At 41.2% G+C, this 24,721-nt stretch overlaps 1 pseudogene; it reads right to left on the bottom strand.

The window, feature by feature from the left end:
- Positions 1–5,661, bottom strand: part of LOC115796127 (zinc finger protein GLI2-like) — a 92,098-nt pseudogene extending 86,437 nt beyond the window's left edge.
- Positions 5,662–24,721: the final 19,060 nt, after the last annotated feature.

Here is a 24,721-nt window from a genome sequence, read left to right as displayed (position 1 = left end):
CAATAGTACAGATTTCCATCAAACTAAAGGCCTCACATTCCGAATGATGAATCAGAACTTTCGCAACCCATCTTTACCCCAGCTCTTCCTGTAATGCTGTTTAAGTCTTTACTTTCCCATGTAGAGCTGTACCATCAAATATAAATACTGCTGATGGAAATCCCAATCGCCTTTTGACTGTAGAGGTTATTACTGAGCTTTTTTAAAACCTATAAACCTAAGAAATGAAATCATAAGTGTGATCAGTGAGGGTTAGGGTGGATGGAAAGATCGGAAATATGAGAGTATAAGTGGAACTGAAGAATTGCACGTGGAGGAGAAGAAAAAATGAATTGACCTGAGACTGAATAGACAGCAATGGCATGTGAATAAAAGACCAAAGTTTAATAAATTAAAAAAGTGAGTGTGAACAGATCCAGGTAAAACGTTTTTAGATGTCAAACCAAAGAAAATCATGATATGGTTCCAAAAAAGGGAAAAAGTCTTTGCAGTTTAATTATTTTGGTATTATGAAAGCAACATTTGATCCACACAAGCTTTTCAGGCTTATGTCCATAAATATCAAAGCAAGAAAAATGTACTCATGTACATAATTGTCTGGGGCAGCACCGTACTCTGGTTTCCTCCCACAGTCCAAAAACATGCAGTTAGTGGGGTTAGGTTGACTGGTGACTCTAATCTGTCCATATGTGTAACTGTGAGTGTGAATGGTTGTCTATCTCCAGGTTAGCTCTACGACAGGCTGGTGACCTGTACAGGGTGTACCCCACCTCTCACCTTATGACAGCTGGGTTAGGCTCCAAAATATGGCATGTTTCATTACACCGGGTACAATAAATTGTTTTATTTACTTATTTTTAACTAACACAGTAAAAACGAAATCAATAAATGTATATTCGTGGTTGTATTTGATCGGTAGACCGTTTAAGCCTCCACATAAAGAATGATTCCCGTGAGTCTTCTTCACAGGGAAGATTAAACCTTAATAATATAACACTGCTACTGATCACTGCTCTCTATATATTACCTGAAACCAAAGCATCTGTATCAGATCAGAATAGGAAGAAGTTGTGTTAATGCATTTTTACCTGCATCGTCAGCTTCTGCTGAACCTGTGGGTGCTAACATCGGACAGAATGATCAGCTGTTGGGTTTATTTACCAGTTAAAGCCGTACGTGTGTGTGGTTTGATTTTACTCTGCAGTGGATGTGGTGCTCATTTTTACTTGTTTGGGTCCTAAAACTGTGTAGCAATCCTGAAGTATAAACTGGGGGTTTGTCCTGCATGAAGGAACTTCAAGTGCTGTTCCCAAAAAGGTGTAACCCACCTCTCCTTCCAGTGTTTGTTGCATTATAGACATTATTGGTCAATAGAAAAATAAATCAGTGTCTCTCAAAGAAGCTAAATGACCCATTGCCTTTAGTGTATGTGGACCAGTCATCCTTATTAATGGAGTTTTATGGTCAGTTTGCACCTGCATCGGGCTCCGGGGAGATGGAGTTTGTCCCCAGGCTGTGACAGGTTCCTGCCTCAGAGTTTGGGGGGCCTCTGAAGGGGTGGGACAGCTTCCTCCTAACCCTGACATTTGACTGAGCTCACAGACAGATACCGCTGATTGATTGCTCAAGAATCTGAGAAGCCCTGCTGGGATGCCTCATGTTAAAGAATTTGAAGAAGGATTTTAAAAACTGCACCAAAGTGGTTTTCCCTATCAGCTGATGCAGTTTGGCAGCTTTTCAGAACTCATTTTAAGGCACTGAAGGATGCAGCGTTTCCTTAACGTGTCAGCGTGTCATGGCGGGCATCTCTCCGCACAGCGAGGAGCATCTTTCACATCCGCCCTTCAGATCAGATCTCCGTCCCTTCAGGAGTTAATTAACAGACGCATCAAAGCTGATCCTGGAGAGCAAAGCGGAGGAACTATAGGCCCCCGGCGGGCCCCGGTAGCCCCCGGCAGACCGTGGACCTTTGATTTCTGCTCGTCCTCCGAGTGCATTTCTACATGTGCGTGTTGTCAACATGTTCTGTGACGGCTGCTTTTCCTCTGTCGGAGGAAGTTTCTGGTGTCGTGGAGGAGCAGCGAGGCGAGCTTCAGAGTAAATGTTTGTAGATCTGAGACTTACTGAGGGCCTCTTTATTCCTGCAGTTTGTCCCCATGAGCGTCTGAATAATCAGCTCCTAGTTTGACTTGTCGAGCTGTTTGATGGTGATTAGAGGGGGTTGGCGAGGAAAGCAAACAGCCACTTAAAACCAGCAGAGAGAGAGCACTGAGAAGGTTTAACTAAACCGGGGAACAGTTTACCTTTCGAGGTTTAATTGATGTCCAAGACAAGTGCTCAGAGACTAAAAGGAGGTCTTATTCTCTCTGCATAACAATCTAAAACCCAACGATTACAGATTCAGGTTATTTAAAACAGGAGAGAAGCTGATCATGTCCAAAACAAGGTCTTCTCCACAGAGAAAACTTTTCTGCACTGCAAACAAATTAAAAGCCAAAGCTTTGAATTGTTAAAGAGATTTAGAGTTTAATCAGTGTCTTCTAAAGTCCTCAGAGCCTAAAAAACACAAAACAACTCCAAGAGTGACGGTTAGTAAGTCCTCCCCTCCGAGAAGCTCCATTAACACATTCTTTATCATTTTGGGCTGAAAGGTTTAATGTGATTGATGAATCGAGATGACTAATCGGACCTATTTATGCAGACAAAAAGGACTAAAACATCCAAAAACACTGATTCTCAGCTGCAGCAGTGATTTCAACCTGAAGCGTCTGCAAGAAAAGCTGTTTAGTGATGATTCAGGGAGTCTCAATAATCTGAGTAATCTGAACAGTTTCTTTTGGTGAGGGGGGGGGGGGGGGGGGGGGGGGGTCTGTTTGAATGCTTTAACTAAATCTTGATTTCTATCAGAGGTAAAAATAATTATCAGCTCAGCAGGAAGCTGCAGGTTAATTAGAGTTTATAAGTTGGTCTCTAAAACAGAGAGAACTGCACAGAAAGCTGCTTAATCTGAATGACAGAGGACAGAAAAACCCAAAGAAATGACCTCTGGATGAGCGAAGCTGCTCACTGAGCTCAAATCTGTTTGTTGCCCCAAAGTGTTTGGATGAGTTCTATTGGAGAATGAGACTAAAATGTGGATGCGTGCTGCTTTCCCTCAGGTTACATGATGGAAATCAGAGCAGGATTTGTTTCAGAAACAGTAAAAAGATGTTTGAATGTTGCACCTTTGTCAAACTGAGAGCCGACTGGTTTTAGTTAAGAAGCAGAGCTCAGCTCAAACAGCAGCTTCAGTGAGACTTCCAGATGTTTCAAACACGCCTGCAGCAGCTGAGAATCGGAGTGTTTGCTTTTCACTCTAAACTGCTTCAGTTATTCATCAAAATGAAGTCTACCTACCAAAGAATCAGAAGAAATAAACTGCAGTTTTTCTGTGAGAGAAAACTCCTGAAGTCTGAGTGTTACTGAAAGGACACAGAGAGAGAGGAAGAGGAGAAACAGGCTTCAGCCTCACTGCTTTTTTTTTTTTAACTTTAATTCAGCTTCAGCCAATCCTGCAAAAATGATCAGTTCATTGATGATTTATTTACAGCTCCACTCACTTAAAACACTGACACGGATTTTTTTTTCTAAAAACCTGCGCAGATTTCTCTCATTTAGGACGAAGTAAAGCAGCAAAATTCACAGTTTCCTGGCATTTTATCTTTAAAAAAATAAATAAATAAAAGAGCACTTCCTAGCTCACCGGTGACTTCTTTAGTGACACATCTGGATGTTTTTCTTGCTTTAAAGCGTGGCCTGTAATTCAGGTGTGAAACATCTGCAGCAGCTGAGAGTCGGAGCGTTTTGAAGCCGGTAAACTGGCTGCTAATTGGTGCAAATGTTCACAGAAAAAAAGCTAAAAATTTTCAGGTCAAAATGATAAAGAATCCGTGGACGGAGCTTCTTTATTATTTAAAACAATCAAACGTGGACCGTCTGTGGGTTTAGGCTCTGAGGACTCAGGATGCTGATTTAGTTTGAAATAAATCTGGGTTTTAGTCTGTTGTTTAGATAATTAAAAGGCCTCTTTTCAAGTATTTTCTTTTACATTTTGCTTCTTTTTAACAATCAACTGTGCCTTTTTTTTTCTTCCTTTTTTTTTGGCTTTTGAAATGTGCTCTCTCTCTCTCTGGTCTTTGTTCAGCCTCCGGGACATAAAGAGGAGCCTCCTCTCTCTCCTCTGACAGACGCCGGGTCGTCGGCTGGTTCTCCGGGTGTGTTTGAGCAGGTTTTCGGTGTTAAACGGTGAAACACTCGGGAAGCTTTCCCTCTCTGCTTTTCTTCCCACTGAACCCACCAGGAGCGCTGCCCCGGGGCCACATGGCGTAATTGCTGCGGACTTGTTGTTTTGTGGGATAAGAGACTTTTGAGTCCTCACAGCGGGGGGCTTCTCTGTCCCCCTTTACTCGCCTGAATCCTTTTCTCTCTCCCCCCCACCCCCTTCTTCCCGAATCCCTCGTTTTCCCCGTTTTCTCTTTCACTTCTTCCAGCCTCGGAGGGATGAAAGTGACGTCCCCGTCCACCGTCGCCCATGTCATCCTGAATAAAGTGAAGGCCCCATTATTTCCTCCCATCTCTGCACCCCTTCCTCCTCCTCCCTGACTGCTGGAACTCTTCATCCTGCACAATGGAAATGCACTAAAACTTTTTTTCTGATGCAAATGAATGCAACCGGCCTTTCAGGGCTCAAAAAAAAAAAATCTACTGTGGACTGGAGCTGAGGGAGGAAAGGAGGTGTCACTGCGTGGCTGTTTTTATTTCTCATATTCGTCTGTTTTTTATTTCAAAACGAGGAGCGTGTGAGGCCTTCAGCAGCTGCAGGAAGGCTGAAACCTGCGTCTAAATATGAGGGAATTATCACTTCAGCTGCAGCAAACACACCTTATTAAATTCATCTCATTTTGAGGCTTTACAGCTCTTTTAGAAATGACAGTAGAGTGAAGAAAATGATTCAGTCCGCTGTGCAGGAGAGCATCCTAAATATCAGGTTGCAAATTCCTGGAATTCCTGCCTCCGTGCGACCCTCAAATCACCTGAAATAAATGCTTCCAAACACGACGCTTTTCTCCTTTCCCCTTCTTTAGTGTCCAGAGTGAGTGATGGCAGAAAACGATGAAACTCAGAGGTGAAATATTAAAATCGGAGGAATTTTGAGCAGAAACCAGAGCACGTTTAAAGTAATATCTTCACAAATTATTTTTTTTAATCACATTGATGAAAATACGAGAAATATGAGATTAAATTCGATCTTTATAACATTTAAAAGTTGCAGAATGCGCCCTGATGGTTTCTAATCTGCGCAGCTCTGTTTCCGTGAGCACATGGCCAACCAGCGGAGACTCACCCGAGCTTCTTCTTCTTCTCCCGGACAGCTCTCCTCTTCCTCCTCCTCCTCCTCAATCCTCTGCCGTTTCCTTCTGTCCTTCCACTCAAACTTTTCCTCTCATCAAAGCCCCCAAAGCCTGAAATCCATGTGCAAGAGGAGGCGCGGTGCACGCAGACACGCGGAGTGCGCGCTTCGGATGGAAAAGTATCCCCAGAAAGAGGTCCGAGCGTGCGCCCTGAGCGGGACTCGGAGCAGGAGGGGAAGAGTCCGAGTCAGCTCTCCATGCGCGCAGCAAAGTTTGGAGCCGCTGAGAACAAGTTTGGAAGTGAGCAGGAACTTTTTTTTTTCCCGAGGATGCTGCGGAGCTTCACACTGTGGATGGTTTCACCGCCCCTCTCCCTCCCTCCCTCCCTCTCTCTGATGGGACGGACAGACCTCCTCTTCATCACCTCTACAGAGGAGCGCTCAGAACAAACCTCCTGAAAAAGCCATCAGAAAAAAAACAAATCCCGCTAATTAAAAGTGAAACGGATCGAGCTGCTCTGAGGCAGAATTAATCCAGATTAGCACAGGATTACTACCTGCTTAGTTTCCCCGTTTCCCTCTCTTTAGCAGCTTAATATTTAATAATAGTGGAAAACTGTAGGTGTGTGTGTGTGTGTGTGTGTGCGGATGCTTCATTTAACTACACTTTGTGCGCAAAGAAGCGCCGCAATTATTAAAAGCGCACTGGATTAAAATCAGCGGGTATCTGCGGAGGTTTGTCTCCATAAATCCTCCCTTTTTAAAGGTGAATATCTGATCTGAGTGTTTATGTGAAAACTCCATGGAAGCATATTTGGTATTTTAAACACCGTCTGTATTCATGTTGCTGCAGGGAAGCGCGCGCTGTCTCCTCACAGCTGCACTCAGACTGAAGGTCCTGACTGAGGTTCAGCTGCAGTCTCTGCCTCTGACGGCTCAGCGCGCGGAGGAAGCGCAAACACACACGCGCACAGGTGCCCTTCAGTGTGACACTGACACCTGGCGGCGGCTCACTGCTACTGCGTGGGGAGTGACGCTTCTCATTAACGGAGCAGAAATAAACAAATAAATAAAATAAAATACAATTTACGTGGGCTGACTTTAGCCTCAGGCTGATCAAGGTCCCGTCAATCCTGTCCTGTTATTTTTTTAGTCATAATAAGTCATTATTATGATTAATAATACTAATAATAATACTAACAGTAGTATTTTGCTGTATATTAATAATACTTTTCCGTTATTTAATCTTACTTTATTGACATCATCTATTGAGATCAATGAATATCTATTATTATTATGTTATATATTTTGTGCTTTTTTTAAAATAAATTTCATTTCATTATAATTATTAATAGTAATGTTTGTAGTGTTATTGTCAAACAGTTACAAATTATTTTGTTTGTCAAATTTTGTATTATAATAAATATTCTTGTAATTTTTTTTACTGTTTTTCATAATGATACAATTAATATTATTTATTTCTGGGTTTTATTAGATTAAAATGATTGTTATTATATTCTTTATTTTATAAACAGCACTCAGTGACTCTGAATTGGATAAACGTTTAGAAAAATGTGTGAGTATATTCTAATAATAATAATAGTATTAATAGTATCATTTTAGTGTATAACAGGATCATAATACAAATTATCTTTTAAAACATTTTCATAATGATGATTGTTATTATTACAGTATACATTTAAATAGTTTACACTACTTATATGTTATTTATACTATTATTTTAATAATATTTCATTATTCTATTTTAATATTGTAGTTAGTACTAATACTTTGAACAGGCAGTTTTTTGATTATGAGGAGATTCCTCCAAAGACAGAAGAAAAATGAAAGCGTATGAGAGGAAGAATGAATTCATTGATAAAGAGTGCAGGAAGCAGCTGATCAGTGCTTTAAAACATGTTTGTTCTTCAGAGACTCACTGACCAACACTTGTGTTGTGACAGCGCACTCCAGTGGACAAACTGTATGATGGCAACAAAGTTTCTAAAACGCACTGAGTGTTCCTGCTGTTCACTCATAAATTACACTCTTCAATCAGTGTCAGCCACATTTGATGCTTACAGACACCAAATGTACAAAATGTACATTTTGGGGGAAATGAGTCAGTTATTTTTCCATCTACAGACATTTAACACGAATTGAAAACTTTTGACTGAAGTCAGATTAAATCAGAAACATCAATCAAAGAAAGGCCAAAAATCACTTTTACTGTTTCTATTGTTTAGTAAATGATTCATTTTTTAGGTCAGAAAAAAATGAAATAAAAATGACTGAAAACATTAAATATTCACACCAACGATATTATTTTTGATCCATCTATCATGTCGGTACATCAATAAATTAAGTAAGTACGTAAGTAAATATCAAGAACAAAAATAGAAGAATTCCTAAAAACAAAAAAATACAAAATAAAATAAAATGGTATAAAATTTGTAGATTAATTAATTCCTGCAATTTTTTAAAACAGTTTTGGTGGATGTAATGGCTTTTTTAAAATTATGGCTTTATCTTTGATTTTGGCAGTTTTTGTCCTCCATATTTTTATGTCCTGAGGGTAAAACCGTGATCGATCACAGATCCTCTGATGAACCTGCTCTGTCCTCCAGATGCATCCAGAGAACTGAGACATCATCAGCAGTTAGACTCGATCACTCTGCAGCCTGGTGTGACGACACGAGGAGAAAGCTGCTCTTGAATTTTATCAGTTCAGCTCCCCCTGCTGGTGAGCCGTGAGAACTCCTTCAGCTTGATAAGGACCACTCTCCACAGTACACTTACCAGACTGCACGTAATAAACTACAATGTGTTAAACATGCAACATGTCCTCCTGACAGAAAAAAAAATGACCATCTGTAGTCTGACCTCTGTGGCCAAATTAAATGAAAATAAAGCCGCCCAGTTTTATCATTACTGTTAAAGAAAAAGGTGACGTATCGCTGCCACATGGAGATAATCCTGCCTCGCAGCGAAAACAATATTGAATATCTTTACAGAGAAGCAGAGCGTGGGAAATCTTTCTCCCATCTCCACACCTGATCCTGATGACTTCCACAGACGTTCCTGTGTTCGTTCCCAGAGCGGGAAGAAATCAGACTTATCAGGGTTTAAAGTGAAGTGCGTCAGAGCGCACAGAGGAGGCAAAGTTCACAGCTTTAGTCCATCAGGCTCCGAACATGTAACTCTTCACTGGGTTTGTATTTGATTATCTCCCCTCTTTACTGGCTGCAAGTGTAAAAACAGGTCTGGATCTACTGTATTTATACATTTAGAATGACGGACATCTGCCACAATGTTTAGTTGTATCAAAATAACATTTTTTTTTATAAGAGATGGAAGGAAACATTAAAAAAACAAAGATAAATAAAAGTCAGATTTTTTGGTCAGTTATCAAAACTGCTTCATCAAATGCAAAATTTCTAAAATAACATCAAATATTGTCATGATCCTGTGCTGGTGGGCCAGCGTTTTGAGTTTCTTTTTGGTAGCTTTCTTTTGTTGTATTTTCAGGTTGTGTTTCTTATATATTGTTTGAGTATGCTGTTTAGTTTCCCTTGTTTTTTTTGTATGTTCACTTTGTTAAGTTTTCAGTGTTAGGTCTGCGTCTGTTATGTTTAGTCAGTTGCTGTTTTATTTTGACAGTCTTGTGTTCCCTGTGCTTTGTGTTTAGTTTTGCTTCCCCTTTGTCATTAGGTTCATTTGGTTCACCTGTCGTCCCCTGTTGTTTCCACTTGCCCTAATCCTTGTGTGTATTTAAGCCCTTAGTTTTCCCTCTGTTCCTGGTTCGAGTCTTTGTCATTTTTTATGTCTGTGTGACAGTCCTGCTGTTGCTTTTGTGTTTTTGAGTTTTTCTAGTTTGCTGTTTCGAGTTTTCCAGTTTGTATTTCTAGTTTCGGGTTTTCTTTGTATGGCTGCCTTCGGTTCAGCCTTCTCAGTTTATGACTTATTAAATAAAATCCCAAGTTTCAATCCTGCACTCTCCTGTGTCCTGCTCTGAGGTCCCTCCTGCTTAGTTTGCCGCAGCAGTCGTGACAAATATATTATGAGTTTTAACAACTTTCTGATGTTTTTGGAGTGAATTTTGCTCTAAATATACTTTACGAAAAGATCAAGATCAAACCCTAAAATGTATGAAATGCAGCATTTGAGAAACACTCAGTACATCACAGGAACCCCCCAGCAGCATAACTAAGGGATGGTTCAGGGTCACCTGATCCAGCCCTAACTATAAACTTGATCATAAAGGAAAGCTTTAAGCCTAATCTTAAAAATAGAGAGGGTGTCTGTCTCCTGAATCCAAGCTGGGAGCTGGTTCCACAGAAGAGGAAAGCTGAAGGCTCTGCCTCCCATTCTGCTCTTAAGTGTCCGAGGAACCACAAGTAAGCCAGCAGTCTGAGAGGGTGATATGGTACTATGAGGTCTTTGAGATAAGATGGAGCCTGATTATTCAGACCTTGTATGTGAGGAGAAGGATTTTAAATTCTATTCTAGATTTAACAGGGAGCCAATGAAGAGAAGCCAATATGTGAGAAATCTGCTCTCTCTTTCTAGTCCCTGTCAGTACTCTAGCTGCAGCATTTTGGATCAGCTGAAGGCTCTTCAGGGAGCTTTTAGGACAGCCTGACACATGTTCTGTTGAGGTGCACGTTAGTTATGGAGTGCAGTTTCAGAACAGTTTGCTGTTATGATCTACAAATACTGAGTACTCATGTTGGTTAAAGCTGGTGCCTAGAAATACAGAAAAGCTCAAAGAAAAACTGTGCTGGTTACACACTGGCTGCCTGTGTACTTCTAGTGTAAGGATGGTCCTAAATGACATTTAAAATTGGTGTGTGTGTGGGGGGGGTCATTAGTAACATCTTATTTGCTAGAACATCTGTGTGTTTGCAAAGCTTTGAGTTAAATCTCACCCATAGGAGATGGTCTCTTACTGGCTCCAATTGTAACAGTGTTTTTTCATGATAATAGTAACACCGCTGACACAGCTGTCAGTGTGTCACATTCTGAGGACACTTCAGAGTGTGTGAGTGTGGGGGGGAGTGAGACGTGAAAGCAGACAAACATGAACACAAAGCACGCTGTTTATTAAAGGCAGCTGAAGTCCACTGAAGGCAAAACAAGACACAAAAGGCAGCTGAGGACTCGAAACTACTAGAACACATACTGGGTACTGAAAGCTAGGGAACAGACAAAGGATGAGGGGAGACTGAGACAGTACATACACAGGAGGGTGATTAGAGGAAGTAGAGACAGCTGAGGAAAATGAGACGAGAGAGAATCACAACAGACCAGACAAAGCAAGCAAATCTAAAAGCAAAGCTGAAGACATACTGACTCAAAATAAAGCAGGAAGTGTGAGAACTAAATGGGGAAGACACATGAATGGTCTTAACAGTCTTATAGCCTATTTTAGTGAAATCAGTGATCCCTCACGCAGAGTTAGCAGAGTCTTTATCAGGACAGGACAGTCTCATATATTTCCCTTTGTTTTATAACAGGGTAGAGAATTTTCAATTTAAAAAAATGGCCCATGATCATACAAACATGTCCAGCAATGCTACCAAAATATGCCTTTAATATTCAAATCAAAGGGGCCAGTCGTAAATAAAAAGTGACAAAAGGGGTTATCTACAAAAACTGAGACACAGAAGTTGGAACGTGATTGTGCTACTTAATCCCTTCAGTTTGTGTTCATTCACTCTGAATCTGAGCACTGTCGTATCTGTCTGCAGTCCAAGGTAAAAACAGGTCTGATTTTCAGGCTACACCTCCCTGATTTCAGCCGTGGACTCGTCTGCTTTAGCCTTCACTAAGTCTTTCTTAGAGAAACACATGTTAGGCGACCCTTTGACCTTTAATATCCGCCAAGTTTATTTGCTAGTCCCCCACCCCCCATTCCCGGCACTCGCCTGATGTGTATTAAATCAGATATGCTGAATGAAGTAACACCACCAGCCCCCCTGCCTCCTCATACTTAACCCCGGGTGACCTCAGGTTTTCCTAAGTAAATTGATTTAGACCCCAGTCTCCTCTGTGTTTGCTATGACTGACCGGCAGCTCTATTGACCTAAATACAGCGGGAGCAGATTAATATACAGCCCCAAGCTCAGCCCCATTTCTTCAGTGTTGTTTCACATGGGTGGGGTGACGACATCAGTGTAAAGAAAACAGGAACGGCCCACGTGTGAAAGAGGCTGAATGACTGAGAAATCGCTCTGTCAGATCACTGCTGCCTTTAACGAGGTCTTCACAGTAACCCTCGTTAACATGCAGATGGTTGGCAGAGACAGTTGACCCCAACACCGTCTTTATTTAGTGTGAGATGGCAGCGTGTTCTTATTAGCACTAAATACAAACTAGAGCTGAGCTCCGATTTGTAGGTATTTGGTCATAACCAAAGTAGTGGGCTCTAGCTTGAGTCGGCGCCTTTTGATGTGGAAAATGTAAATCCATCCATCTATCCATCCATCCATCCATCCTCTTCTGTCTATCCTGTTCAGGGGGGGTGGAGCCCATCCCAGCTGTCATGCGGCCAAAGGCGGGGTACACCTGGTACAGGTTGCCAGCCTGTTGCAGGGCTAATACTAAATATTGGTGGTGTTCAGGCCCTCAGGCATCATTATATGGCCTCAGGAACACTTCTGAAACCCATGGGTGTATATGTCACTCACTGCTGCATCACCAAAGCAAGTTCAAACTCTAAAGCCAAAAAAAGGGCTTCATGATAACTTCTAAAAATATGTCAACTTATAACTTATTTCCAGCTCTCAGTAGTATTTCTTCCTGTCCTGTTGGCCTCTGGGTGAATATAGGTTTTCACATGAACTGTGTTCATGCAAGTGCTGTAAGGCTTCATTTAAAAATGGATGGATGGATCCTGAGGGCCACATTTCCATAGAGGCATTTCACCCAAAACAGCAGTTATTACCCATCCCAGCTTGTGCTAATGAGCTAGCATTTACGTTTGTTTCATCCGCTAATCCACTTTGGCTCATTCAGCTGTTAGACAGTGCAGAACCTCATCATGCATACATTTTGTCAGTGATGATATTTTGAAGTCTACATTACTGTTTAAACTTGGTTATGTTATGTTGAAGTGGACAAAGAGAGCCTGAATGCACCATTAGTTTTGGTCTCTGTGAGGAGCAGCTTGAGTCTGACCTTCACGTCCCTCCTCTGTTTGTCTTTTATGGAGATAAATGTCCATAAACCGAGACAAAACAAGTCCTCACAGCCGTCATTAGTCACTGTAAGAAGTGGAATTAGTTATATTTATTTATATTTATAGTGTGTCCTGTGCTGGTTGGTTACTGTCTTTGTATCATTTTTCATGGTGCGAGGGTAAAGAGGGCGTTGTTCTCCATTTACAAGCACTTCAAAGCATCAGCGAGAGCTCTGCAAAGAGCACTTCACTCATTTTCAATTAAAAATAAATGATTGCAGTGTTTGTTCCTCCATTAACTGGCGGGAGATGAGGTTTTGAATCCCGTGTTTGACACTAATAGTTTGACAATCTGCCCTCTGCCTCCGTCATCCATTCATCGAAACCAGCAGCCCCAAAAGTTCCCATGCTGTGTAGGGTGCCGCTCGTATGTAAATGTGTGTGTGTGTGCTGGCTTCAGGCCAAGTGAAATCTGTCAGTCTTTCAGAGACCCATCAGCCTCTGTCCGGCAGGACAATGAGGTCGATACAGACGGCCCTGCCGTCTCGCCCGTCTCGCTGTCTGACTAACTGATGACACCGATTCATTCACACCCAGCAGGTCTGAGGCCGTTTGTCACTCTCTGCTCATTTACTTCACTTCTTCCATCTGAACTGCCAATAACAGCAGCGTTTACTTTAAAGTTCACTCTGAATACCAGAAAAGGAGCTTTCAGATGGTCGGGGATTTTGGGCACTTACTGTCTTCAGTTTTACTCACTTCCAGTCTTGTTCTGTGGTTCTCAATCTTTCTGCATCAACAGTAAATGCAAACTTCATATTCCTCAACCTTAACTGCTTCCTTTCCACACGGCAACTGACAACCTATCCCCCCTTCTTTACTTAATCTTCTGTTGTCTATAAAAATATCTATTTAGCATGTGGCTAAATCAAAAGTAAGACCTTGTGGATCTTAAGCCTGAGCCTTTATTCGTCTCCTTGGTCCACTCTTGTTCTTGAGATCTGCATCGCTTGGTGTCGGTTAGTTGAACCTCTGTAATATAAATAACAAATATTCATTGTTGACAAATATGGAGTATCCTGTGGGCAAGTGATTGATTTATTTATTTTTTTTGGAAACTTGGTTTCTGTTTGTAGTCTGAGTTAAACTGACCCGTCAGGTTTAAGCTGGCACTGTTGCATGCAGTTAAGCAGTCCATATGGAGAGTGTGGATTGGCTACAATGGACTCTCAAACCAGTGGGGTTCATTATTTTTTTCATTAGCTTTTTCAAATGGATCTGCATTTGTATTCTGATGCAAGTAAGAGATGTCCCATATATAAATCTTCTGGTGACTGCTGGTGAGCCAACAAGTTGTGGTTGGCAGGCTAGCTGCTCCACTTGTGTTAACAGGTCAGCTAATGTTAGCTAGCATCAGAAGGCCAGAAGAAAGAGTAGTCGTGAGGGGAAAATGTGTAGCAAGTGGTTGCTAAGTACTAGCTGAGCAGTAGTAGAACCTGAAAAAGTGGGACACAAACCAATAAGATTGTTTGCCTTCAAAGTAAAAGCCAACATGTTTGTAAAGCCTACATCTTTCAGAAAGCACAACTTTTAAGTTGAAGGCTAACTGTCTAACACTCTTCACAGTTTTACTACCTCTCAGAGAGTAGTTGGCGAGTCATTGCAGACAAGTTGTCTTCCATGCAAACTATGGGCAACTGCAGCAGTTTACTAGCAACCAAAGCAATCGCAAAGAGGTTTTTAGTGTAGCGCCATGTAGATTTGCACAATATATATTTTTCCTCAGCAACTGGTCAGAGATCTGTGATGGGTCTTTAGACCTGTGTGACAGGGGCCTTATTTACTTGAAAAACCTAAATGACTAGAATACTGTACATTGATTCCTAACATTATGATTGTACGATCTTTACCTTACAATATAAAGCGCCTTGAAGTGACTGTTGTAATCAGGCTCAATATAAATAAGATTGAATTGAAATGCATTAACATTACTGTGAAAAGCACACCATTCATGGTTTGTTATTTATGAATGTATATATTGACTAATGATTTATATAAGTAGCAAATAATAAATTCTGACAAAATATGAATACAGTGATGAAATACACCTTTTTAACGTCATTTTTAAATACTTGTTTAAGGATTTAATTTGTTGTGTGCATGTATAAGAATTAATAATTAAGAGATAAATGTTTGTACAAGCTAGCATTGCAAGTGTTTGCACATCAGCTAAAATGATCCATAACTTTAAACAGTACTGATTTTAGCCACCAGTGGTGCAAATGGAGTGCCTGACTATGAGATTTGTGGTGTCATCATAATCTTTTCTGATACAGTTTGTTTCAGATAATCAGATTTTGTCAGATTTCATCTGTTCATTGGTCTGTCCCGTGATAGCAGCTCCACTTGGTGTTTACTTCTGCAGCTTCAGTGCAGATGGTTTATTAGTTCTGACTCTGGTGAGAAGGTGGTGGGTTAATGTCTGCGTTCTGCTGTCATAAAAATAAACCATCAGAGGACAAAATGAGCCACCGTGACTTTTCAGGAGCGGGTAAACAGTGTTTGTGTGGTTACTCCTAATTGATTTCCCTCATAATCCACAGGCTGCACGGACTGCTGGTTTAGATTAGAGATTAGCCTGCATTCAAAAGCTCAGACGCTTTGAATATTTTTCTTGCTCAAGTGCCCTTGAGCAAGACCTTCGAGCACTCAGCCTGCACAAATGGTTCTGTATGAGAGCGTAAGCCACACAGAACAGTAAAAATGTAAATTCCTGTTGAACACGAAGACGTCATCCTGTTCACAAACCCTCTAACGGTTTCTGATTCTCAGATAAGTCTCTTTGTAACCGTCAATCCCTGCAGCTGGGAGCGCGGTTTTCTTCGTCCGTTCTCAGGCCTCACATCATGTATGGAGGCACTTGTCTCAGGCGACTGGACGCACGTGGCCCTCTCCAAAAACCAGTGACACGCCAACAATGCATGTCAGCGCCACCAAGGAGGACTCGCGGGCTCCACGCTGGGTGAAGGCGAGGGAAAGTCACACTCAAGTGATCTGAGAGGAGATGAATGTCAAGTGCAGAGTGGGATCCCCTCGTGGAGGTCCCGTCACATCTGACCGATCCCATCGGCCTGTTCTCTGTCACACAGAGGGGACTGTTTTGGAGCTGATGAGGCCTCCATGAGACTGGTACCTGATTGGGTTTCCTCTGCTTTTTGCTGCAGAATTGTTTTATCCAAGAAGGTAAAATGGCTTCTCATTTTTAAAAAAAGGCCTTAAAAGAACATTGATTTCTGTTTGGATGCGTACTAACGGTTTTTAGACACATCACAGCAAGAATTTCTTGCACACAATGCCACAATTTTCACCCCCTGTATAGAGAGAAATATAGAATATAGATGGTCAGCTGAATACCTGATCATAAAAACAAGTTTGCTTTTGAAGGACCTTCCTTTTATGAGAACCAATCCTTTCAGGCTTGTTTTATATGTCAAAAAAAGCAAGAAACAACTGCTATAGCTGACAACAATGGAGGTACCAAAAGCTGCAGTTGCTCTAATGTCTTGAGGCTTCAAAATGAGTCCATACTCAGTCCCATGTTAAAATGTCCAGCTTTACAGCAGAAATAGACATATTTACAACCCGCTGCAAAAAGTTTTAAAAACTCACCTTTGTAAGCTGTATTAAGGCTTAAGACTTACCTTGTTAGGGGCTTGACCTCTTTGACTGACAGGTGAATGGTGACACAGGTGGCTGTCACTGTGTCACTGAACTGGACCTCTCAACTATGTTTGAACTGATTTGTGTATTTTGGTAATAAATAGAATCACATCATCAGCATACAATGGTAGTTTTTGCTCCAGTTATCCCTTTAAAAGTTTTGTTTTTCTTTTGTTTTTGTTTTTTGACAAATAACATTTAATTAGCAGGTATCTCTGCCTGCATACACTCTATGGATGCAGCTTGATAACCAAGCAAGCATTGGCTGACTGAGCATAATCTTGTCCAAATATGGCCTCTTCTGGCACCAAAAACCTCAAAACATTCTGACTGCCTTAAAACTAAAGCTGAGACTTCTAAAGGAGACTCGTTTGCATAACTTTGTTTTTAAAAAGGTATTTTACCAATTTTTATTTTTTTATCTAACACTTCATAAACAAAACAGCTACACAACAATAAATAAACTACAGGCACAGATTATTCTAATGTCTGACACAATGTCAATCTAAACCACATGAACAACTACGAGGGGTTTCCTAGCTACCCTGTTTGTTAGTCTATAGAATTGGACATATGTAGGTTTAATGAAAAGTTTAATTTGGTGGTTAAAGGTGGTTCCTGGAAATGTTTGAATAGTGTTCTTAAACCCAGTCTAATGCTACAAGATATGTTTATACTTTGTGTATTTTCATAACATGTATAAACTTAAATTGTATTAAAAGGGCTAAAAAAAGTCTTAAATTAACTTCATTAAATCTGTAGACACTCAGTTTATGATTCATTATAGCAGTCAAACATCATGTTTGCAAAATTAAAGAATGCAGTGATTCTCTGGGCATTTTTTTAAATAAATGTTTCCAGTTTTATCACCTTTCAGTGTTTTGGTCGTGCAGCATTGTAACAACAAATGCACTGTTATGGGCTCATTTCACCAAATATGCAATATCAGCTCATTTCTTCTGGTTCGTTTTTACATATTACAATGAAAGAAGTTGCAAATCTCCTTTTGTAATGTTCAGTTTTTTTGCTATGAGCACTCAGTTCACTCAAAACTCAAAATTCTGCGAATCCATTGAGTGAGAATTGAAGTTGTACATATGTGTGTATGTGTGTGTTGTCTCTATGTGTCCATCATCATGTGTCACAGGGAGATCTGTAGTAATTGTTGTTTTGTGTTTTAATTAGATCTGTGCTCAGACCCCTCTTTCCTCTCAGACCCTTCTGTCAGCGGCCATTTTGTCGGGACATAAACCGTTTGCCTGTTTGACAGGAGAAGTGGGAACACTCTGCAGTGTTATTAGCACCATTGTGCCCACGCACCGCATGGTGGGCTGAATGAGGGGCACGGGGAGGAGGCAGAGGAGATTACAGCCCGGGGACGAAAGCAGGTTTGGGCCCATTGTGCTGCAGCGTTGGGAATCAGTCGGTACAGCAGCAGGACAGCTTCCGCTCAGCCATTGTGACGTGATGGTGGGAGTTTATGAGAAGAAGGGTCGGGGCCCCGGCAGCTAAACCATAATCTGCAGCCCCCCCTATTACACTGCCATAGGATGGCTCTGTTTTCTTACTGATGAGACTTAAACTGGAGCTTAGTAGCAGCAGCGTATAGTAACTTTACACAAGTAGTGATGCATAATTATGCTAATCTTACAATAAGCCCCTGGAAACACTCATTATGTTACAAATTTTCTCTGAGGTTTTTTTAGGTTAGTTTACCACACAGCTTTAGTGGAGGAACTAAAAAAAACCTTTCATATAATTATTCCCCACTTAAAGTTTTCTTCCTACACTAGAGCCATGCATGGCTTTGTTAGTAGAAGTAGCTATAGCTTGGTCCATTTTTGTCTATAAAGTTCCACAAAAGTTTTAGCTTTTTTAAGGCAAAGTTAAACAAAAATATTATCTTTTAGAAACCGAGCTTTATAGTCTCCATTGTGTTGATGATTATGTTTGGACAAGAAGGCGGAACGCTCATTTATCAGCCAACACCAGCTAGCTTGTTTAGTCAGCTATACGCATAAACCTGAGCAGAGACTTCTTGGACAGCCTGTTAATGCGAATAACTACACAGCAACAGTTTGTCCTATCGGAAAAATACAAATGATTTCTGAAAGCTGAGAAATTGCACTTCACTCCCGACACAGGGTTATTACAGTAATTTTTGCTGGAAGTCCACGAATGGCAAAATATTTGAAACACGTGTTGGAGATGTTGGTGTTAAAGGGTTAAAGACAGGTATGTTTCTCCAGTCAGGTTTCAAGTTATTACCTAAACCCACTCATCCAAATATGGTCACTTCTGGGTCCAAAAATACAAACTGGTGATGGCTTTCATGCTTAGTTTTATGTTTATTAGAGTTATAGATTAAGTTATTGTGAATGGATGCAGCAGGGCAGAGGCCATAATGATAAAGTCAAGGTTCCTGAGGTTAGATCAACCTACAGTCTAAGAAATGGTCACTTCCAGCTCCAGAGAAATTACAGGGCACTGGCTGAAAAGCTTGAGTTCAGAAACCTCTCCAAAAACACTAAATATATATAAAATTTTTGCTTGTGACACTCCACAAATTCCAAGGAGTATACATTAATTTTTATGCCCTTCATGAGTTTGACCCCACACTAGAAGAGCTGTGTTATCTTATGGGCTCTGAAACACAATAAACTCACATCTTCTTCAGGTCGATCATTCGGCTCAGACGTCCTCAGAGGAGGGTCCACATCTGAGAGATGAAGTCAAGTGTCTGCAGCCACTAGAGGTCAGTAAGCAGCTGTGACCCTGAGACAACAGTGAGCTCAGCTTCCCTGAGAGGACTGTTAACCTGAGGGGAGTGACCCCAATGCATCCTGGGAAAATCCTGCTCTGTATAAACCCCTCATTCAGTACAATACATGCAAACAGCAGATATATATCCATACAATCATATCCAGAATCTTTACTTCATGTGTTTATATTTACAGCAATAATTAAACAAAGTCTGACTACACTGTAATGACAGGTAGCTGTACAGCAACTATTCACATAATCAATACATGTGATCACATATAACGGCACATGGTTACAGACGTGTTTTAACTAACAGTGATCCCACACACACACACACACACACACACACACACACACACACACACCGAGGGTTTCTTTGTGAGGTGATCACTAATATGTAGCCTGTCTCTGACCTTTGACCCTGCTCCTCCCTCTCCTCTCCGCTCTCCACAAAGATGACAGTCTTCTTTACCTTCATCGTCGTCCTCCCTCATCTACTCCATTTCTTCTTCTTCTGTTTCTCATTCTTCTTCTATCCTTTGGTTCCTTCTTATCCTGTTTGTCTCCTCTCCTTCCTGTCTCCTCCTCCTGCTCCTTTCTTCTTTTATGCCGTCTCCTTTTTTCTTCTACTCCATCATCTTCTTCTATCCCCTGCTCCCCTCTGTTTTCATCTTTTTCTCCTCATTATTATTCTCTTTCTACTCCTTCTTTTACACCTTCATTTTCTTTTACTCCTTCTCTCCCTCATCCTTCATCTTCTCCTTATTTTCCTGCTTCCACTTCTTTTTCATCTTTTCTCCCTCTCCTTTTGCTCTTCTTTTTCTTCAGCTTCTCCTCATTGTTGTTAATCATCTTGTAAGGCTTCTCCTCATTCTACGCCCCCACCCCAGTGGATGGATGGATGGATGGATGGGTGGATGAATGGCTGGATGGATTCCTTCCATTTAAATAACATTATTAATAAAATGTCACTCAGTGTATAAAAGCACATGCAGGAAAAATAAATCTTTAAAAGCATTTTTTTCTCGACTGTTTTTCTTTAAAATATTTGGGAAAAGCAAAGATACCAAATAAGACTCGAGGCTCTCGTCCTGCCAGACTGCAGCTTCTGTAAATAAATGCATATTTGCGTGGGAAAACTTTATTGACAGCGCATTTTATACACAAGTGAAGAAGAAGAATGCAGAGAGCTCTGAGTGGCTCATAGTTTTAAAGCATGTCCAACATAAATGATGGAATTTTATACACAGGAAGGAGTCGTACCGAAGGCCGGTGCAGAGAGGTATGACTCCACTACAGACCTGAGGAGACAGTTTACAAAAGCTCGTGCTGTCTGTGAACTTCACCGCGGCGCTCCTTTAAACAGCTACAAGGTCTCGAGGTTTTTTTAATGCCAAGAAAAACAGATTTATGTTGTTTTCCAGAAATCGGTCCCAGATAATCCACAAACAGCATCCTTTTCCTTTCTCTGTGAATCATAGGCTTCATTTTCTGTGCATATCGAGCACTAAGTGAAAAAACTGAAGGTCATATTTATTCTAGCTTAATTAACAGCTAGGAAAACACTTTTCGATTACAGTGGCCTTATTTACATGCATGACCTAGTGGGTTTATTCTATCAGTGTGCAGATGGAGCCAAAGTTTCAAGGCAAGTTTGTGCAAAACCGCCTCAATACTTCTGTTTGTAGGCCAGATGCTTGTAAAGCTGGATGAAACCATATTTTGAGGAGAGGGTAGCACTGGTTAGCATCAGTACAGAATGTATAAATAAATCTATATATAAATCTGCATTTTTTCTAATAACCACCAGGGGGCGTCCACCCTGGTCACAGGAAATATTCCTCTGTAAACACTTCTATGGAAGCTTGTTTGTGCCACTGAAAAAAGAAAAAAATAAATGCCATCCATACTGTAAGTCAAAATTTCAGCTTATTTCATAATTTTAACTTAAAAACTCAAATTTTGACCAACGTATCTCATTTTGACTTACTTTGAAATGCTAACCTTGAAATTTTGAGATAATAGGTTGAAATTTCAACTTAGCTCAGGCATTTTTTTCAGTGGTGTAAACAAGCTTCCATACTTTCCTGTTGAGTTTCTGCTAAACCGTTGACTTTTTAACACTGGAACCTCTGGAGACTGGCTCATCTTTGGAGCCAGCCTCTAGTGGACATTTGAGGAACTGCAGTTTTTGGCACTTCATATTTCAGCCCCAGAGGTTTCTGCTCACTGAAACTCTATACAGTGTTTGTTTGCTGGACCCCTAAATGGTGATTACATAAAAAAGCTGATAATTGTTGGGAAAAGTCAGAGCGGGTCAAAGAAATGACTGTATTTTAAACTGCAAACTGTCCAGTTTTACTTTCCTCTGGGTGACTGGCTTATCTGGTCCAGCTGATTTTGCGGGACATAAATCTTCACATTAAAGCTGAGATGTGACTCATCTTTCATCTTTTTGTGATTTGAGCCATCTTCCATCATCCGGCTGTCCAAAATGGCCGCTCTTAAGTGAGGAATGTGCATCTTCTCTCGGCTCTGGGTCCCACTGCCTCATTTCCTCAATCCCAGATGGCGAGGACTTCCGGCAGATGCACATGGAGCAGCGTGGAGACGAGCCGTCCGAGCTTTTTGGCTATGTCAGAGTTTAATGAAAGCTGGGATTGCTGTCGGGGGGGGGGGGGGGGGGGGGGGGTGTTCAGAGGAAGCGCCTTGATCCTGGAAGCCTGCACTGCATTATGGGCCGCGGTCGTCTGGTGCCTGAAACAGATGCCTGAGACTGCACGCGGCCAACTTCTGCAGACGTCCAGGTGGACGGATGATGGCGATGCCGGCTCCTCTCTTACACAAACATGTGGACACTTTATTGGACAGCATTCTTCAGATGGAGAGGAATGCACAGGAAGTCGATCGCATTCTTCCTCCAGAGCGAGGCGAGTGTCGAGCTGCTGTAACAGGACAGCTGCGGGGTCAAGAGTCTGGGATAAAACATGAGCCACGGCTGAGAGCGGTGTGTACATAACGTGTCTTTATTTAGAGACGAGAACATGCTTCAGCTCCTTTATTGGAAACACTCGAAAGAGAAGAAAGAGCATCTGTGGGCTCAGACATGCTCCCTCCTTTTTGATCTAAACTTTATTCGTCTTAACGGAGACGTTCGTACCGACCAGAAGCTTCACGCCTAATTATTTCCATATTAATGTTCTCATCGCTCTCTCTGCTGAAAGAAATCAGCTCCACATTCATCACTTCTCTCTGTTTCCTGATGACGGATTAACGCTCGTATGTTACCAGCTGTCAGAGCCGTGACCTTTGACCTCACAGACTTTACTGCAAATTACTCATATATTTAAGGCCTGTTCTCCTGCAATAGCAGCATCAGTTAGAAACCTTTGCTGGGAGACTGATATGCATATAATAAACTCAGATTTGATGTATATTTTAATATAATCTGGCCCCTCAGGGTGGCCAAGCCAGAAAGCACATGTTCAGTGAACTGATGTTAATGAACTGGGTCTAATTTTAAATCAGAAAAAACTAAAAACTAGTTCCTTCATATCACCACTGAAACTAACACTGATACATTTTATATCTGACAGTCAGATGAGTTTATAAGAAGTCTCACACATGTGTTATTGTCTAACTATTCAGCGCACATCTCAAAGTCATCATAGTGTCATTTATGTAGCATCATTTCCTGCAGCAACATTTTTTTCAACATGAGGTCGCAGACTTCTACCAGTTACCAGTGTCTAATTAATTACTCACTTTGGTAGATACACCTTTTTGTCTGCTCGTTAGCACTCATATCTAATCAGCCAATCACATGGCTGTGATTCAACTCAAACCTTGAAGCAGAAGACCACACCGGGCGCCACTCCTGACAGCTAAGAACGGGAAACTGAGGCTATGGTTCACGCGGGCTCACCAACATCAGACAGTAGAAGATTGGAAACACATCGCTGGTCTGATGAGCCTCAAATTCTGCTGCCACTTTCAGATGGAGAGAGATTTGGTGTAAACAACATAAAAACATGGATCCAGCCTTGTATCAGCAGTTCAGGCTGCTGCTGGTGTAACGGTGGCACACTTTGGGATCTTTAGGAGCATCATTTAAACAGCACTGCCTACAAGAGTAGTGATGCTGACCATGTTCATCCCTTTATGACATACTTATCTTCTGATGGCTCCTTCCAGCAAGATAACACTCAAATGGCCTCCACAGTCACAGCTCTCAGTCCAATAGAGCATCTTTGGGAGGTGCTGGTTGAAAATTCCTTCATTGATGTCCAGCTCACAAATGTGCAGCGTCTTTGTGATGCTAACACGTCAACATGGACCAAAATCTCTGAGGATTGTTTCCAGCATCTTGTTGAATCTGTGCCATGAAGAATTAGCTCTGAAACCTAATAAAATGTCCAGTAATTTAATGAGCATCTAATGGCGGGAAATGATAATCCAGCATCCTCAGAACACCCCCCCCCCGGGCCTCCAGCCAAATGTAACACCAAAGGGCTCCAACCGAGCATCAGCCATCAACTCACTGAAAGCTTGTGTTACCTGCAGGTCACGTTCTCTGACTGTTTCTGGATGAAGGTGGAGCTGCGTTCATCTGCACGAGGCTCCCGTGATGAGCAGAATACTGATATGTAGCATTAATATTTAAACTTTTCCAAATTTTGATCTCATAAAAGATGTATGAATCATGACAAACTGAACAGGATGGTGAGAATAATTCCTCCCATCCATCACCCTTTTACTCTAACAAACCTCTCCACCTCCACCCACTTCTTCTTCTCCTCTTTCCTCACATTTGTGCATCATACAAGCCCACCGCAAGCTCACAGGGATATTTCATTACATCTCCTGATCTTTGACCTCTCTGCTATTAGTTGCTTGTAGCTGCCATTCAGGAGTGGGAGTGTATCTTTCTGCTGGAGGAGGCGACAGCGTGAAATTAAAGGATCAGTTTGACTTGATTTGGCGTCAGTTTTGACAGAAATCGTCCTAAATATTTAATGAGAGCGATACGTTTGAGAAACTGCACACATCTTTCCTGCTCGGTGATGGATGAGGCGGGCAGCTACATGATACGCCGCCCCGACATGGCACAGTGGCCCAGGGTGCAGGCTGCCACCTCCTGAACCACACACCAGCGGGACCAGGTGAAAATGTTCCAACAGTCCTCTCTCAGAAGTATCAGGTTTAAAGTTACCATATGAAAATGATGAGAGATTATTGATTATTTATTTGCTAAAAATGAAGACTTAAACACAGCTTTTAAAAGGTTATTTACAAAACAAAAGCATGTTTTCAGGAGGCTCTTGAGTTTTAGTCGGGGTCAGTTTGGTCACATTTATTGAACTACATCACTGAGAGTTAATTTTTTTTTTTATTTTACCCCAAATTACAATGTAAGAAACTAAAAATAACTAAAAACAAAGACCTGCATGCTTTAAAATGCCAAATGTTAAATTGAACCATGCAAATGCCTTCTGAAAAATGAAAAGAAGAATAATCAAAATAAATAAAAATAAAAACTATTAAACTCAAATCTATAACAACTCTGGTATTAGCTTGAAAAAAAAAAAAAAAAGCCTGAAGATCAGGATCAGGTTTAATACCAAAAACCAAAGGATTGCTGATATCAGATGACTCAGACAATCATCCAT

This window comes from Archocentrus centrarchus, chromosome 2, assembly GCF_007364275.1.
Source record: "Archocentrus centrarchus isolate MPI-CPG fArcCen1 chromosome 2, fArcCen1, whole genome shotgun sequence".
In the NCBI taxonomy this organism is placed as follows: domain Eukaryota; kingdom Metazoa; phylum Chordata; class Actinopteri; order Cichliformes; family Cichlidae; genus Archocentrus; species Archocentrus centrarchus.
This window is presented reverse-complemented; position numbering and strand designations above follow the sequence as displayed.